The sequence below is a fragment of the Serinus canaria genome, chromosome 6, assembly GCF_022539315.1.
Source record: "Serinus canaria isolate serCan28SL12 chromosome 6, serCan2020, whole genome shotgun sequence".
NCBI classification, from domain to species: domain Eukaryota; kingdom Metazoa; phylum Chordata; class Aves; order Passeriformes; family Fringillidae; genus Serinus; species Serinus canaria.
This window is the reverse complement of record NC_066320.1, coordinates 15,418,363-15,436,141: the sequence shown is the minus strand read 5'-3', so window position 1 is coordinate 15,436,141 and position 17,779 is coordinate 15,418,363. Positions and strand designations below refer to the sequence as shown.

General features: G+C 41.6%; 1 protein-coding gene across 7 annotated transcripts in view; it reads right to left on the bottom strand.

Moving 5' to 3' along the window:
• The window catches only part of SORBS1 (sorbin and SH3 domain containing 1), a 161,695-nt gene that overhangs the window by 82,323 nt on the left and 61,593 nt on the right, over positions 1 to 17,779 (bottom strand). For all 7 annotated transcript variants that reach the window (XM_050976179.1, XM_050976175.1, XM_050976187.1 and 4 more), the window contains one exon: positions 351 to 457. The gene's annotated coding sequence lies outside the window, so the exon portion shown is untranslated. The remainder of the gene's footprint in view (positions 1 to 350; positions 458 to 17,779) is intronic.

Here is a 17,779-nt window from a genome sequence, read left to right as displayed (position 1 = left end):
TAGTAAACATTATGGCACAAACACAGATAGGAAGACATGGGATGGTGGCAAAGGTGAATTTAATCCTTTCTGGGCCTATGTTTTATCTAATGCATTTATGAATCCTCACAAAAGTAGCATTTGGAGACTGTCTTTCAAGAACTGGAGCTTTTGACTGGCTCACATACCAAAAAGTAACACAGTGGTACTCTCTCCATCATACAGCTTTCTGCTGCACAACCCAGGTACGCTGCTGCTAGGATGAAAACTCCTTCACTACAAGTGATAGAGACAGCTGTGATTTTGTTGCCTGAAGTCAGGATGAAGTCTCCCAGAAATGTGCTCCTACCCCTCCCTTTCAGGCTACTCACATCAGCCAGCTGGATGAACTTTCAGGCACAGCTTAGGACAGGATCTTCTGACGATGACCCCTACTCTGTCTTCTCTTCACATGCAACTACTACATAACAGCTCATACCTACAAAAGACAAAGAGAAAGAAAACGCTTATTAGTGTCATTAGTCCTGCTGCCTAACACATCGACAGAGAGGGCTGTACCAAAGCAATGTCATTCATAGAAATAATGCTACTTTTAGATGAAACAATTACCTCTGCTCACCATGCAGGAAGCAAAGCATAGTTAGTATAAACATCGGTCTGCCCAGATCCACATCCCAGCATCCTCTGTATGAGAACCAATATTTATGGTTGTCTCCAGGGAAGGCTGAAACCACATCCGTTTTCCTGCCTTTCTGTTAGAGATTCCCCCTTGAGCAGCAAGGAAAGCTGAAAAGCACAAATATTCACGCCTCCTTACAACCTACAGTCCGTTTACCAATGTAAATTGTTGTTGATTTCACTTCATTTAGTATACTAGTTTGCAAAATGCAAAAAGAAGTAAACACACATCTATGCTGCTATCCCTGATGTGTGAATAGGCTTGTCTGACACAGAGCCTGGGCTGGGAACTAGGGATAACAACAACCATGAAATGCAACCCACCACTGCCAGGAATAAAGAAGGAAGGGGAGATAGTAAATGTATATTAAGAAACACACACATTAGGTTGTATTCAGACAAATTCCTTAGTTAGGATACACAGCTAGACAGACACAGAGGCAGAATTCACACAGGAAAAAATAATGCTTTTTTACATGCATCAATGTTTACTAAATGAAATTATTTAACTCCAGTCCAATATTAAGTCTAAATGGTAAGATCTGACATAGATTTGATAGATGGCTGCGCAACTTTATTGTTTCACTCAATAACATTAACAGCAGTCTGCTGTAGTGAGTTGCCTCTGCAGTTTGACTTATAAGGTAAGTAGTGACACCCCTCACCTTAAATCATGTCATTTATCAGGCTGAACTAGTCAGCCTGTCACCCTGAGCTCCTGCTGTATTGAGTGAACAGAGGGCAGTGCAACTTTTTTCTACACTACCTTCCTCATACTACTCTGTATTGAAGAACTTTAATAAGAGGTTGAGGAGACCAACTAGCAAAGTTTGATGCCTATGCTAAATGTCTGAACAAATCCTCATATGTGTTTTATTGAAACTCTGAGGGGAGTGAAGTCACATTTCTTCCAACAAGCAATGCAGGACCAGGACCTCTAAGGGCCTTGTACAACCAGCCTGTAAGCCTCACCAGTTAGATATCCTCATGGCAGTGCACACAGGGCAAAATCATGACACAGAGAAAGCAAAAGGTGATGCTCAGAGAGAAAAGCACACATAAGGAGTATCAAGGACCTTGCACAGGAGCCATCTCAGACCATGCTTACAGAGCTCCAATAATATGATTGTTTTACAAGCCCCAAGACTTCTTTCAAAACCCGTGAAGACCCCAAGCAATGAGCCTATATGAACCAGAATAGTTTTTCAACAAAACTAGAATAGCCCTAGGAACACACAGTTTTCTGTTGAGGATGGTCTAATAGCTTCTCCATCTCCAACAAGTCAAAAGGGATCAGCAAAAGGACACACATTTGAAAGGCTTATTGCTAGTACTGGAAAAAAAAATTCCTCTAAAGATGTCCAGAGTATGCACCAAGAGAGAGTTAATATTCCAGCGGCAAGGTCAAGCCTGGTTTTCCTGCAACACAAGAACCTGCCCTGCTGGCATTAACTGCAGTTTGTTTGCTTTCCCAACCTGCCTCCCAACCTTGTGAGTTGGCAAAAGGCTGAAGCTGGCCAGAGTCCCAACTACCAAAAAGCTGCTCAAAGCAGAGAACTGTTAGCACAAGGACTAAGAGCAAGATTGAAAGGGGGAGGAGAGAGTAAATGGCACAAAACCCAAACGACAGAAACTTCTCTGGTGCTGAGAATTGTAACAAGTAAGGCTCTAACCTGGCACATAGCCAGAGAGCTCAGCAAGACAAGAGAATAAAGAGAAAGGTTATGACTTGGTCTGTGCCCCAGTCTAGAAGTAATACCAAAATGCTCAAACTTTCCCCTTGGAAATATGCCCCACTTTAGCTCTTGGAGGACCATAAGAAGCTATTTTTGCTGAAAAATCTATGAAGGATTCACAGAAAGATTCAGTTTAGACAAACTTTATACCCACTGCTGTGGGAGTACTTCACTTTCTGTCAATGGCAGCAAAATTAGGGAGCTGAGAGGGTCAGAAAGAAAGGACACCATACCAAGAAGTTTTCAACATGTTTTAATTTTACTTCTCTTAGTAGTCAGCTGTGTCCTGGCCTTATCTATTTCTAAGAGTTTGATTTCCACCATAGAAGCAAAGTGTAATGAAATAGCTTCTAATAACACAAAAGGTACTTGGATGCTGCCTGCATAAGAAGCCAGCAACCAGCACCAATGATAACTGAGCTGCTCAGTGAGCTACAAAAAGCAAGTTCCACATGGAAACTTTGAATGAATGCAGCAGGTGAGAAAATCAAGCAAATGGAGAGAAAACAAAACAAACCACAAAACCAAACCAAACCAAAATCTCACCACACTGCTAATAAATTTTCTTTCTTCTTTTTTTTCCCCTTTATTTTTTATATCTTTTAACCCTTTTTATATAAGGGTTTCCCTAACTCTAGACCCATTTTGAGTTTAAAGACAAATAAACCATTGTGGCTTAGTGCAAACTGCAGATTGTGTGGTTCTGATACACTGAATGACAGCCTCAGTCTCTCCTGGTACCCAAACCTGGTATAAGAGGCTTTTCAGAATGACATGGGAAGGGAAGAGCAGGAACACCATGGGGATGAGACTAAAGTACTAAAGTCTACAATTTTACCGATGTTTCTGCAGGCTGTTTTATTCCGTGCTAAGGACTGGTATACTAGCTGACAATACCATGGTAGTGCAGAATCAAGCACTCTTGCTTCTCCCTTTTTCAGATCAACAGTCAGGCACATCTTAAAAGAGTTAGACACAGGCCACACTCAAACCACATCCCTATGGAGGCAGGAATGCTACCAAAAGCAAAAAGGAGAGGTGAGAAACAGGAGAAAATTTCTTGTTGCAGACAGTGGCCAGGCATGATCCAGAAGGACAAATCTATGAATACATTTATGAGCCCTGATAAGGACACCTAGTCCCAACAAACCCACTGTAGACACAAACATCAGCTCAGCATGCTGCTATTGTTGCAGTAATTTTCCACACTTCACAGCCTGAGCTCACACACAACCAAGCAGACAGCACAGCTTCCAGTACCCCTTAGGCAGCAATGGAAAACACTCTCCAAGTGATCTCACACCTGAACACAACAGGAGGGCAGCACACACGCACACACACACACACACACACACACACACACACACACACACACACACACACACACAGAGCCTTCAGTTCAAGAACTGGAGGTGCCAAGCAAAAGAAACATGGGAGTCTCACATTGTTTTCAAGGTAAAAAGAGAAAGGGCCTGACCCTGCTTGACTTCATCATGTTGTTTGTACAGCACCCTGTGCTTTGGGCACTGAGCTGCAAAATCAAAGCAAGTACAATAGCAATGAAAACATAATCAAACACATCAGTGTGGGACCAGCTTTGCAATGGAAAAGTAAGGAGCTGGAAACTAAGATCAACAAACAATCCTCAGATCTAAAGGCCATTTAGAAAACAACAAATTCAAGCAGCTCTGTAAGACTAGTAGGATAAAAACATTATATTTGCCATTGTCCAATTAAGAACAGGCAGTCCATTTTCAAGGAATGTACATGGACAAGACATATGAAGGGGAAAAAGATGCATGGATGAGGAGCGATTTGACCTAATCACGCCAGAACCAGTGCCAGGAACAAACTGTGACTCCAGCTTTCCTAGCACAATGCTCTTCCCATGGTCTATACTGCTTCCAAGGCTGAAAACTGACATCCACCCTTTCCATTTTCACTGAAAACTGCTTGCCACCATCACTTGCAACTCCCTGCAGAGCTCATAGCAGAGGTGTTCAAGTGAGCACTTCATAATCCACAGAAGGCTGAATCCACCAAGCTAAACTGAACAACCAGTGACAATAAATCAAGCTGATCTATTTTCTCGATGCTGATCACAAAGTGCTCACACAGACCCTTCAGCTGGCAAAGCTACAAGTGAGGCCAACCATCAGTATTGGTCAAGCAACAAGAAGCAGTGTAGAAGGGAAGACAAGGGTCCCTGTCTTTAACCTGAGCAACTGTTTGCTAAGTTGATGCTTGTCCTTGGTCTCAGATACAGTTATGCCCTTCCACTCTGGAAGGCCTAGGACTCATCATTCAGCTCAGGAGAGACATCAACAGATCTTTTGAAAATTTCTTACCTGAGCTACTCCATCTCAAGAGTTCTAGCTTAAGTATCAAATACAGCAGAAATGCCATCCTCAGCTAGTGCAGCAAAGATCAAATTGTGACAATTTTCTGCAAACTAAAATTATTAATAATAATGATAGTAATAGTAATAATAATCATAATCACACTTACTGATAAGCTATCTCTAATATCCTTGGGTTTTGGATAGTTTATTAGATTTTACAAAACAAACTGCCTATATGCTATGGACTGCTTAGAGACAGATGGGCTGAGTTCAGCTTGTCCCTATGGACTAGAATGATTCAAAGAAAACTGCTTTGGGCTAACAGATACTAAAGAAAACAGTGATGCTGTTACAAATCTACATGCAAGGCCAAATCCTGCTAAAGCATGTCATTTTCAGAGAAGCCAACAAAAGAGGCACAAGTGCATTTCAGGGTAGATCCTGATTTCTCAAGATTGGCTTATATTTTCTCCAATATACAAATGAACTCTTCTGCCTGGCAGACCTTTCATTTTAATGAGCTTTTGTAAACCAGTGGCTTTCTTCACCCACTGCTCAACAAACATGACCTATATAGTATGTGACCTCCAAATGCAAATTCCTTACATGGACTACTTGGGTTCAACTCTTTTGAGAAAAACTGCCAGCACATAACTGATTAGCTCAAGCTGCCTCCTCAGAAGAGGCTGCCGCCAGAATTCCTCTTTCAGCTTTGTTCAGTCCATGTCCAAAAGACTGCTTTTTTTTACCTGTCCAAATGAGTCAATAAAATCCATTTCACCTTGTCTCCAACACAGTGCAGGCAGCATACACCTCCATGGCATAGACAGCAGGGCCAGCCTGCAAAGCACCCCTGTTTCCTCAGGTGTGGCTCCTTCTGCTTGGGCATACCAGCAGGCAGCATTCCAGCAGCACTTTGCTGAAGAAAAACTGCTCAGAAGCAGCTAATACATACAAACCATTAATATAGGCTTTCCTCAAAAAATACCCATTAAGACATGCAGGAAGCTGGAAAGAATGGTAAAGCGGCAGCTCTCAATATGACAGAATTTAAGAGCACATCTGCACACAAAGGAAGAATAAAAGTGGATATCTGCAGAGCAGGCATCCCTGTTTCTTCTACCTCTACATCTCAAAACTGAGTTCAGGAATAAACAGAAAACAAACATACAAAGGAACAAGGTCATGGTACATCTCAACAATCACAGAGAACCAAGCTTGCAGATCAACGCTGATCTGCTCTCAGACCCTTACGATGTAATTTCAGCAACATACATTTGATTACCCCTACAATTCACTTGATACTTCTTGAAAGGGAAAAAAAAAAAAAGGTGTCACCAACATGTAGATGGTGATCAGAAAGAACAGCACTGCAGTGGTGCCAGAGCTCAGGGCACATTTTCACTTTGTCACCATTTTCCATTAGCTAATACTGTCAGCTCCAGAGAGGTGAGATATGACTCTGCCCAGGGTAATACCAATCCACATTGAGGTTACTCTCAACTGACCCCAACCTAAGGGAGATTAGAGTCAACTCCTCCCCCACCCACCTCTTTCACCACCTCTATATTTAACTGCAGATTAACTCATTTCCTCTATCCACATGTAAGATTAAAGTGCACCAAGTGCTGTCAGCTCAAGCAGAGCCTCAATGCATCCTCATGCAAATCACCACTCAGTGCATGTTTTAAAGTATGTCAAGGAGGAGAATGAATCACACCTTCATACTCACAAAACCACACACTTGCTTCTCAAGAAGTAAAACTGGCTGGCAGCCCAGGTCCCCAGAATAGTAAGAGATATCTCCAATTCTAATCTTTCCCTGTCTGTTACATAAATCTCAGCAACATAAGAAGTGCCACTATTTACCAATGTGTTTGAATGAAATATGGGCCAGTGACCAAAGCAAAGGGTCAAACACAGTGACCTGGCCTTCAGGCACTGCATTGATTACACTTCTCTAGAAGTAAACAATAGCCTCTCATTCCAGGAAGAGGGGAAAATAATGCAACAAAATCTCACCGAGATCTCACGCTCACTAGGTTTGGTTCAAAGAGGCAGAGAACTACAAAACTGACTAGAAAATTGAAACACCAGCAGGGAAGGGAGAGAGAAATAGAAAGCACTGAAAGACTTCTCAGCCTGCAATACCACTCATGAAGGGATTTGTATAAGAATGAAAATGCTTCCCTCAGACTGTAGCTCTCCATCCACTGCGAGGCAGACTCCCAGGAAGGAGAGAGATGCTCTACACTGTGAGGGGGCCAGCAGCCATACCCCCAGGGCTGCAGGGATCCCACCCTTGTCTGCTCACAGCACTGCTGTGCTCTGACCCTTGAGGGCCACAGCCAGCATTTGACACTCCCATGGAAAGCAGATGCCTTTTGCATCTGTACCCTCCCTCTGCATCTCAAGACACTACACCAGAAGACAGCATTTTATTTGACCACTCTGGAAATCATTTGGAGACCTGCTTTATAAGATCTTTATCACAGCTTGAAGCAAACATTAGGAAGTTGTAAATAAAACTGGGACTTTAAATCCAGCCACATGAGTTAACACCATAGGGAACATAATTTTTCACAGCTAGCAATTAGGGTAATGTAATTTACCTCAATGAACACAGAGAGGGTGAAGCATGCAAAACTGAGAACAGGAGTAAGTTTCTTGCCTTAGATTTTATATCAGAAATACTTTAAAGTAAAAGCACTTGTTTTCCTCATCTCCCTAATCTCTCTTGGTCTAACACTTCAAGCAATGAGGTTCCCCTTAAATTCCAGTGGCTAAAAAAAGGCCTCCCTGTTTTTGCCAAGAATAATAGAAAATCATTGTGGACAGCAAGCAGGGAAACATGCAGAAGAGCTACTGGCATTTGCTTCAGCTGAACAGCTGGAATAAGTTGTCAATTCCCCTTACTGTATCCTCCAACTGTACTGCCTGGCAAAGAGGGCTACTAAAAAAGAAAAAACGGAAAGAAAATGCTTATGACAAGCTTATAACATATCTCAAAAGCAATCACTGCATCTCCATTATTCAAGAAACTCTGAAACGACAAACAGATGGAAATGAGAAAAGAAACAGTAGAATGACAAAGAGGATTCAGCCATAGATTGCAAGAGCAATGGGGCATGTCAGACAGATGTACCATTGCCAGAGCAGAATCTGTCTGATCTAACACAGGGAATGTATTGCCTGTGAACGAAATCAAAACATGCTGTGCAAAGACAGACACAACTGCTAATATTTGGTGCTGCCATGCATATACCAAAAGAGAGATGAACATGTAAGAAGAAAGAGTAAAGTGACTGAAACCTCCCATGAAAAGAAAGATCTACCTTGCAGGGATCAAAAACTCTCAAGGTGGTGGTAGTTCTCTTTCAGTTCAGGCATTCCCAGATGGCTATATCGATTGTCACGATTTTCCATTTATTTAAGCATGTATTTTGGGGTGAATGTGTGTTATTTTTGTTTTCTGGCAGTATGAGGTCACTATATAAAATTTATGGCAAACTTAGGACACATCTAAAAATCAATAGCAGGCTTCCAGTGAGCTGAGAAGCTGCAACACTGAACAGATGGAAAGGAGAAAGAGAACAATGCACTGCATGGGGTCACTATCAGTTCACAGAAAAGACACACAGTCCAGGAGCTGCGTAATAGATGTGAAAGGCCTCTCTGCTTTCTCTGTACATTGGCTCCATGTTGCAATAAAACTGCAAGCATGTCTCATGGAAGCAAGTCATATTTCTTGCTCCTATCCCTGTCTGCCAATGTGCTCACACACCACCATCCCCTGTGTTTGCACACATGCTTATTTTATTTTTCTGCTGAGACTTTAAAAATTGAGTTCTTTTTGTTGCTCTTGTAATTTGGAAATTGGACCCTGAAAACATGGTCTATTCTTGGCAAAACAAAGAGCAAAAGACTCTTGATCAGATCTACAGGAAAAGAAGAATACTTCCTGTTCTAAAGAACAAATTAATGTTTCATATTTCTTTTAGCTTCTAATTGTTTTGATCTCTTTATACATAACAGAAGAAATGAAAATTGACTGTAACCACTATGAGACAAGTTCTCATCAGATTCCCTTCCAATTCTGTATTTTGTCCCTGAACAGTGCAAGTGACCAAGTAGCTGGTAAAGTCATATCAGGTATGACTGTGGCAATGCTAACAGTCAGGCATCCTTAAAATGGGTGAAAACGACTAACAAAGAAACATCTTCTGCTCAGACAGCCTTTCTGAAAGTCTAACCCTCAATCAGTCATCAGCTCTCAGAAGGTCAGTGTTTGGCCCAGAGCATGGCAAGTCACAGCTACTTCACACTGCAGGGTACTGCTACAGGATGCTGAAGGGAGAACACAGGAGACAATCTCAAGGCTGCTATTTCTGCTGGATAATGCACCACCCTGCCTAGGGTAGCAGGATCTTACAAACATGATTTAAGACAATTCCTCCTGGTCTTAAGCACAGGAAGGGAATAATGGAAGGAGCAGCCTGAACCAGGTACATGGAAGCTGTGGAAGTTCAGGGACCACACCATTACCTGGGCTGGGATTTGCAATGAACCAGGCAAAAGCCACAGTAAGACTCAGGCAGACTCTTGAAGCAGCAGCCCAGAAAATCTGACTTGTTAACCAATGTATTATTAAATAATACCAAGAAACCTTGTAAGATTAGACAACTGAATTAAATCAGTGCTTAAGAGAAAAGGTGACAAATGTACATTCAGGTTACAAAGAAGGATTAAAGGAATATTTAGCTGAAAAAGATGGAAGCATAGAAGAAAAGCTGATTAATTTCAGGCTGCAAGTCAAATAATGAATGAATAATTGTGAAGTAAAACTGGGAAGCACTGATTTATCCTGCTCTACGCTAGAAGAAGGCATTAGGTGTAATAGACATTATTTTATAAAAATAAATTTTTAAAGTTGGCATGAAAATCAGCCTGAAGAATTTATTACCACAGGGCAAGAAGGGAACACTGTAGCAAAATATCTTTACTGGCTTTCAAAAATGATTAGACAATTATATTAACATAAATAATAGTTACAGCTGGCAGAGCTACATGAAGAGTTACAAGAATAATTAGCCCAAAGGCACCTCTCTCCTCCATTTGCAGCCCTATACTTGTGCCTTCAGGTAAGGTCTGCTCTTTCTGAGTCACTCCTGGAATTAAACTGGCTGTAAAATTCCTATTTGGAATTACATGGTATTGTGGGTGATGGATGCCCCAATCATGGATTTGGATTCTCAGTAGTTTTGGGATGTGCCCATGCCAGTGAGCAAGGCTGAAGCTTTGACTGGTAGGACTGGTAATTCTACTCCTTTAGTGAGTTGGAAAGCTAATGAGCACAGCAGCAAGTTGCTTACTTTAGCTCAAGCATCGTCCCACTAAAGTCTGCCCTAGCTGTGACTCACTCTGCTCTTGTGAATGAAGATGAGCACCAAAAAATCCATCTTTGGTCTTCATACTCAGACCTCCCCAAAGTCCAGGAGATTTGACAGATTCATTTCTCATATAATGGCCTTAAAAGCCACCCTGTCTTCAACAAAGCCCCCATGCTAAAAAAACAGCCCAGATTTTTAAAATCCACTCCTCCAAAAACTGAAATAATTCCAAAATGTCACTGCAAAATTACTGAATTCTTCACACATAGCTCTAGTTGAGTAACAACATTCAGTCTTTAACCAAAAATCTCCTGGGGAATTCTTGAAGCTTGAACCTATTCAGAATTGCCCTCAACAGAGTTGCTCTAAACCATATACAATCCCCCAGTTAGTTAAGGATGGACACAGCACAAAGTGCCACCTCCTGGTCTGATAACACTGTTGGGCACCGCACATCTAGTGTGGTGTTGTCAGCTCCTACAATGTGTGATGTTTTCGTACAGCCACACCTGATGGAAATGAGAGATTGCATGAGACTCTCAGCTTCCCTGTAAGATAAATAAAAAACCAACCGCCAAAATAAAAAAACTCATGGTGAAGAAAAAAAGCTTGGAGAACCAGGAAAGATCAGAACAAGAAGTCAAAGAAAAGTAATTCGAATATTTATGCTTGAATGACAAGCAGAGATGGCCTAATTTGGGATGAGGGGAACTCACATTCTGATTCAAGAACATCTAAAGTGACAATACCACGAAGATAGAACATAGGACTTCACAGGGTCCCCCAGGCATTCACTCTTAGGAAATACAGACCCTACTTTAGACACAGGTCTACAATACAAAGGACAAAGGAGGGGAAAATAAAAAAGAAGCTGAAATGCTAAAAAGCTAAATACTTGGTAAGGTTTATCAGGAGTCACTGCCATCCCCTGACCATCACATGAGTGCTCTGGGTGCTGTACAAGGTGATGTACTCAGTTGAGGATCCCCCAGCAGAGCTCAGTCACTTCTGCCTGCACACACAGAGAGCCAGAGCAGCAAACATGTCAGACTTCTGCTACAAACTGCCAGGTGTTTGGCATAGCTGGAAAAAGCCCAGCCTGAACCAAATCAGAAGTTTTCTTCAGCCTTTTAGCCCTCAGCCTGTGGTGTCCAGTGTAATTTCAACAGCTCAAGAGGAGGAAGACCTGAATTCTCAGAGGGGACACTTACTTTCCCATCTGTCTTTCATTAACATACTTGATCAGAAATTCTGTCCTCCCCTGATGCAGGAGGATGTGCCTTGGTCAGCCAGAGAAACATGAGAATGGGATGTTAAGCTCAGCAAAAAGAGACATAAGGGTCAAAGCAGTAGTTCTTGGTCCAGCTCCTTTCACAGTTTACTCTGTGGCAGTCATGAAATAGAATTTGATCCTGCCTTGAAGGGGGTTCCTCTCCTGGGAAGTCAGGGGATACTAACCCGGAGCAGGTCAAATGTGGACTGAATGCAGAGGGTGCAGCCATGCCAATGCTTGACTGTGATTCCCACAATAGCTGGGTTTTCTGCAAAATCCACATATTGTGCAACAACCAGGAATCTTAGGTTTCAACTAAGCAAAAAACCAAGGTTCTGGGAATGCCTACTCTGCACAATGTGGGGTTATACAAAGACTTGTGAGCAAGCTCTGTGCTAGCTGTTAACTGGCTATGGCAGCATCATGCTCCTGGCCACAAGGAAGGCTGCTGCCAGTCCTAGTTGAGATCAGCTAAGTGTTTCATGGGGGTATTTCCAGTGCAAATCTACACCTGGCTTAGGCATTTTTCACCTCTTACATTCATACAGGCTGACTTCCCCTTAAAGATACTCTTTATTGGCCCTGAAGGCCCAGGCTGGGCATCATCCTTCAAAGCCAATAACTACCTTCATTTTCTGCAAAAGTGAGCACTGTGCTTCCACTGCAGAAGAGCTGAAATGGCTCCATCCTCTTGCAGAGTAGGTATAGCCATCCTCCATAAAGGGCTAGTAATTTATTTTTCTTTTTAATTAGTGGACCATATAAATATTTAAGGACCTCAGGCTTATTTTCTGTAGTCACAAAGAAGTCTGAAAAACATTATCAAAAACTCAGAAGAAATAAAAAAAACCAACAAAATTGCACAGATAAATCCCAGTACTATTTAAAAATTCACATACCTAGTAACAGATTACATACAACAACTTTGCTATTGCATTGAAAGTCCTTCTATTCATTGGGATTCTATCAAAATGCAAAGAAACATAGACTTCATAGCTAAACATCTCACAAAATGTGAGATATAATGGTAACACAGTTAAGAATGGAGTACATCTGCTCAGGATGTATGGAACATCTCTTAGGATTTCTCTGTCCACATGAACATCAATGCCTCCTTGTCCTGCACTGCTATGTTGGCCCCTTGACATTTTAGGTGGTCAAAGGGTACAACAACAGCATGACCTACTTTTTAGGTAACTTTGTACCTACTCCAAGAGTTACTTGCCAAAATAGATGCTATCCTTGAATCTGAATAAGTGACCTTTTCATGTCTTTCCCGTGAGATAATATTAAAGTTCATATCTGTGAACAAGCCAAGCTTTGATTACTTTCCTCCTGTTTACAGCTTTGCATAAAATGCAAGGTCATCAAGTCAAGTTGTTTTTCAAATTCTGTAATCATACTAAACTTTCAGAGTTAATTCTATAAACTTGATTCTCTGAGCTTTCAGAGGTTCCCTAATATGGTCATTAAATATCTAGGAGATGAGGACACCTCACAAAACTCCAAATGAACTATAAACTCTTTGGACTTCTCATTAAAAAAAACAAAAAAAAAAAAAAACCAAAAAAAAGGAAAGTTAGAGACAAAAGATATGGCAGATTACAAACTGGCACCAAGACATAACTAAGGCACATGACTGATGAGAGCAGCAAAGATGTCCAGGATAGCACAGACAGAGCTGTCAAATATGGTTGCAGAATTTTGAAATGAAAAAGGGATACTATTTGGAAGACTAAGATAAGATTATCCAATACTCTGGTGCTTTTTAAAATGGTCCTGAGGTGCCATTACTCTATTTTTTCCACATTCAAAAATCAGAAAAGTCTTAAAACCTGAGAGAAGTATATCAGTAACTCTTTTGGTATTAGACATCCAGATCAAACTCAGCTTGTTTCTTATTTAGTGCTGTATAAGATTCTAGCTACTCATACTGATGCCTCTGCAAATATTTATACATTTAATACAAGTCAAAACTTCAGCCTCAGATAGTGTTGCCATTTATAAGACCACATCTTGATTAGATGAATTTTCTATTAACCCTGTGATGGATTTTACACAGAGCCTCTTCTCTTTCAGACCCAAGAACTGAAATTTAACCTGGACTTCATGGAACTTCACTGGATAGACCAAATCAGGGCTGTGGAGAATCAAGTATCCTTTTACTCATCTGCCAGCTATCACACCTACTCTTCTTTTTTAATGCTGGCTGAGAACTTAGCAGACCCTGCCCATGTCACCTGGCAGGGTCTGCTAAGGTGACATGGGCAGGGTCTGCTAAGTTCTCACCTGCCCTAGTGAAGGGGCTGCTTAGCAGAGCTTGGCCATGCATTCCAAAGCAGAGAATGCTTTGGCTCAAGCAGACAATTTCATCTGGATGGTAAGGGTTGAAAAGACCTTTGGAACCTGACTTCATAGTAAAAGTGACCCATGTTTCTCATGGGTCACTTTTACCAGTGACCCATGGTAACTGGTAACTGGACCAGTAACTCATCTGCTTTGTATCTGGCTATAATATATGAAATAATTTTTTCTATCCACCCATTCAGATAACACAGGGCTTGGCTTGATTAGATCACAGCTCAGCTAGCTATTGTGATGCTGGGCCAAAACACTTTCAACAAGTTGTTCAAACATTATTAGTTTTGTCCTGAAAGAAGCAAGGCACTCACTTGTCTTGGGGGTTATACAGTAACAAAGACATGCAGTGTCCAATTCCTAAGCCAGGAGCTTGGGAACTTCCATTGCACTGTACTGCTGTTCTCAGCAAGCATAAGCCAGCACTTCCACATTTCCCTGTAACTGGAGTAAACAGAACTGCTTCCATCATGACAGGAGTGGAATGAATCAGGAAGATATCCCAATTCCAAAGATCAGCATCAAGAGGCACATAGTATTACAGGCTCAGTTGTTTGTCTCTTGACAGCTAAAATCTGTGAGGCCTGTACACAGTGAAGGTGACTATGATGAACTGTTAGGCTGTCATTTGTAATGTGTGCTCACGGCAAGATACTTTTGAAACAAGTTCAAACTTTACAAGAACTATTTAATTCTAAATTCCTCATAGCTCACATATGTTACAGAATTCCAGCTGTATTACATGCCAAAAGAAGCTGAATAAATTGTCACAATAATTCAAAACTTTATCTTAATTTCCCATCTTTTATTGAATCAGACTTCTTGTGTTTTTTGAAGTGGGAATCAAACAGAAAATTCTTAGGAGGCTCTCTAACATTTAGAAGTTGCCTAGACCATCCATGTACATGCATGCCATGGAGGCAACTGCATGAAAAGTCTCTGTCTGTTGAGTCTTAGCTTCACCCCAAAGTCACCTCCACACTGGAGGGATTTCTTAACCAGGCCCACAGATTTCCACAGCCCCAAGAGCCAGCAATTACCACACCTCTTTGTCTTGTTGATGATGTACTGACAATAAAACTTTTGTGTGCAGGAGATGAACACGGCAATGCTCTATGGCAAAGCATCCATTGATTTCAAGGCATTTTTATGTAAGTGAATTCTTGAGCCCCATTTCAAAAGCAATAAAGCAGCATCTCTTTGTTTAACAGGGATAAGATCAAGGTCCTTGAAAAAGGAAGGAGCTGATGAAATGTAAGTTGATCTGCTGAGGAACTGGTATGAAATATGATCCATTGCTAACTTTACCAAGGCTGTGTCAGTGCAGTTATAGCCATGCTCTGGGATCCTGCTGTTTCTTTTTAAAGATTGCGGAAGGTGGAGTGATCTGTGTCCAGAAGCTGCAGTTTTTCCATAACTTACATTCACAGCATGCACACATTGCTGTCACAGGGTACCAATTAAATGCCCTTCTCATGGACCTGACATTGTACTAATTAATTCTCTCTTGCTTCGGTATCAGGAAACCATCATGTAGCAAGAAGGCAAGAGGAATGCTGCATGTACTTTGTGAAGAGGAGGGTGACTTGACAGATTTTAATGCAGTTTAGATTACATATCTCAGAGTGAGTTATCTCAGTTGTACAGAAGGAGAGCTTCCATAGAAGACTGACTGATTCACTGAGGTCTCTGGTACATGCATTTCCCGTAAGGAGACAAAATTCTACAATGCAAATAATTTCTGCTCTAGTAACTTCTGTGAACCAAATTTGGATGTATTCTGGCCTGTTTTATTCTCCTCCTCATTGACATAACTCACAGGAAAGCATTCAGGAAGCCTAACCCTAGACAAGCAAAGGACAAATTCTAACTTAAACTTTCAGAAGTCAAAAGTCCATACACAAATGATTCAACAGATTTGATATGGGTAACTAAAATAGTATCTGCAGTAAATTAGCAGTTGGAAGTTCCAACAGCACCCCATGCTCCACAAAACACTGCAGGAGCTCCACTAAAACAGAAGCCCAAGCTCACTTTCATTTTCGACCAAATCTTATCATCCCACCATGTCACACAGAGAACTGTCCTAGGGGCTCGATCCAGAGGTAGGTCTGTCGCTGCCACAGGCTGGCAATAGGCACGTCCTTGGGAGTTCACAGCTTTTCCACTCTCCATTTGCCATTCAGAACTCTGTGCTTTCCTAGCCCCAGGGTTCCTCCTTAGCTCAGACTGAGTAGGATGTATTTCACGTCTTTGCTGAAGTAAATCACACAAATGCTTTGCATATTTGGCAAGCAATATCCTTCCCCAACGTTTTCTATAGCTAGATGCCAAGTCATGCTGTTTTACTAACTCAGCTGCTGAAAATTAGAACAGCACTTTCCATAAAGCCCACACTGCTCCAAGACCTTAGTTTGAGGGGTTGGACATTGTCTCTTCTATTCTGAGAGGGTGACTTAAAGTTAATTGCCTCACCGTGAGGCCCTTTCGGTGGAATCAGCAGCCTTGAAGCAGTATTTTGTCACACACTCCACTCCAAGCGTCAACCATGGCTCACTCTTGGCTCCTGCACACAGAAAAATAGCCATGTTGCAGCATCTTGCAGCAAGTTGCCTTCCACCAGCATTCTCTGGGCTGCAGGAGGCAAAAGTCAGTCCAATGCTGTGGTTTACCAGTGACCACACATTATTACATCTTGTAACACACATGGTAATTGCCCAGAGTTGGAGAGAGGCAGTGCTTGATTAGGAATTGCTCCTGACAGGTGAAAACAGTGTTGACAATTAGTGGGGATTGCCACGCAAACTGCCTGCGGCAGGCAGCCTATTACCAGATATAGACCTGTGGGGAGAAGCACTGTGAAAACAGACTGCACTGTCACCTCCAGGGCTGAGTGCCAGTTCTAAATGTCAGGACGGTGCTACTGCAGGTCTCAGAATCCTGTCCACTGTAGGAGCCACTTGACATCTTAATAGGCTTGCCAAAACAAGAAGCATTAGCTATTCAAAACCCTATTTCTCTCTTGCACCAACAAGTCTCTTGTATTTTAAACACTGCTAACAGTGCTTACTGACAATGCAGAAGGGTGCTCAGCACTCAGGAAAGCAGCCTTGCTTCTGTCAATGACGGCATGATAAGTAAGGTGAAGAGGAAACAGAATGAAAATATTTAAGCCTTATTTAGTCTCAGCAAAACCTCTGGTAGTTCAGCCTGATCTACTGCCAGCCCTCTACATCTGGACTTGGTTTCTGATGAAAGCATCTACAGAAACAAATAAAGTGATATATTCCAGTACTAACTAATGAGCGAAGCTTAGAAATAGTCTGTCATGACACATGGAAATTATTGTTACAAATAGCAAGAACTTCCACAGTTACAAACAGCAAGAACTTCCACAGAGACGGGGTAAGAGAACTGCTCTGAGTGTTAAAGTCCTGGAACTTTCCTATTAAAGATAATTACAAGGGGAAGGGCAATGTTGCATTTCAGTCAGAACAAAATGATACATTTCTCTAACATATGTCATCTCAACAACCTCATAGTAACTCTCAGCTGAAAAGTCCCTCTTGCTGGGACTAAGCAACAGTTGTCCTCGCTCTGTCAATGGAGAAATTTGAAGTACCAGCAGGATGCTTTGTCTCAAGTCCCAAAGGAAACCACAAGTAGCCCAATGAACAGTGTCTACAGTGCACTCAATTGTCAGTAGACTACTGGAATGACAAAGAACATCCTTAATAATACAGCAAACCCTCTCCAGGTTTTGCTTCTTTAAATAAGCAAAGTGATTTGGGGTTTCATGTCTACAATAAAGATAATAGGAATTAATTAATATGCTTATACAGCAAAATGTTGACTCCCTTCAACAGAGACACTCCACAAGTGTGCCTAGAGGAGTACGCAAACAACTTAATGAAGAAATTAGATGACTCTGAAAAGAATCACTCTCTATACCATAACTGCTCTATGACAACAGGATCTTGAAGCCAGTCCAGGAGTAAGCAGAAGTCACTTCTATATCACAGCT